This window comes from Chinchilla lanigera, unplaced genomic scaffold, assembly GCF_000276665.1.
Source record: "Chinchilla lanigera isolate Chin_1 unplaced genomic scaffold, ChiLan1.0 scaffold00004, whole genome shotgun sequence".
NCBI classification, from domain to species: domain Eukaryota; kingdom Metazoa; phylum Chordata; class Mammalia; order Rodentia; family Chinchillidae; genus Chinchilla; species Chinchilla lanigera.
Genome location: NW_004955405.1, coordinates 25,283,349 through 25,284,802, shown reverse-complemented (window position 1 = coordinate 25,284,802; position 1,454 = coordinate 25,283,349).

Sequence of the window (1,454 nt, the reverse complement as noted above, 5' to 3'; positions counted from 1 at the left end):
CATTTAGCTAAAGTTAAAATGGATCAAAGATCTAAGTATGAAAATAGGAACACTAAATTTACTGGGAGGAGAAATAGGCAAAAATCATGAAGACACAGGTGTAGGTAAAGAGTTCATGAACAAAACCCAGACTGCATGGAAAATACTTCAAAGAATCCACAAATGGGTTCTCACCTTATTAAAAAGCTTTTGCACAACAAAAGAAATCACCAACAGATTGAAAAGACAACTCACAAAGTGGGAAAATTTATAGCCAATTGTCCCACAGACAAAGAATTTGTATCTAGAAGATATAAAGAAGTAAAAAAAATCAGACCTCCCCCAACTGAGAGTCCCAATCCAAAAATGGGCATGTGTCGGGCTGGGGTTTAGCTCAGCTGCACAGCACCTGCCTGGCAAGCACAAGGTTGTAAGTTCAATTCCTGGTACCAGAAAAAAAAAAAAAAAAAAAAAAAAAAAACAAGAGAAAAAAAACAAAACAAAACCAAAAATGGGCATCTGAGAAGAATATACACTTCTGAGATGATGAAATAAAGTGGCAAATAAATACTTGAAAAAAAAATTCGACATCACTGGTCATTCAAGGATTCAAATTAAAACAACACTGAGATTCCATCTCAACCCAGCAAGAATTGCTTTCATAAGAAAATCAACTGATAACAAATTCTGGAGGTGCTGTGGGGAAAAAGAGACCCTTCTCCACTCCTGGTGGGAGTGTAAACTGATGTAACCGCCATGGAAATCAGTGTGGAGATTCCTTAAAAAACTGACGTTAGAGGTCCCGTTCAACCCAGCTATTCCTCTTTTGGGTATTTTTTCAGAAGAATTAAAAATATCATTCCATAGAGATGTATGTTCATCCATGTTTATAGCAGCACAATTTACAATAGTTAAATCTTGGAAACAACCTAGATGCCCATCAACAGAGGAAAGGGTAAAAAAGATGTGGTTTTATTTGTATAATGGAGCTGTAAGGAAGGATAAACTGGAGACTTCTACAGGGGCAACTCAAGACTATACTCATTAAGTGAAACAAATCAGATCCATATGTATAAGTATCATATTGTTTTACTAGTGTGAGAAATTGAACAAGAAAAATAGGATCCCAAACATATAATGGATATTGTGAACTGGGAAAAAACTGTGCAAAAGATAAGACAAACTGTGAAGGAGGAAGGGGAAAGGAAGAAAGGGAAAAAGAAAAAAATATATATATGTATACACAAGATAGTTAAGCTTGTTTTGTAGCTGGCTTCCTTAGGCTCTTGAAAAAAATGTTTTGTGCTAATATTGTATAGCTAAGATATCATGCCCATATCTTGTATTCTGATTAACTACCATGAAGACAACAATATATAATGTATCAACTATAACTATCCTACTAACCTGTTTCAAAACTCAGTTTCATTATTTATCCTTTTTCTCTTTAAAATAAAAAACAAAGCACATTAAGT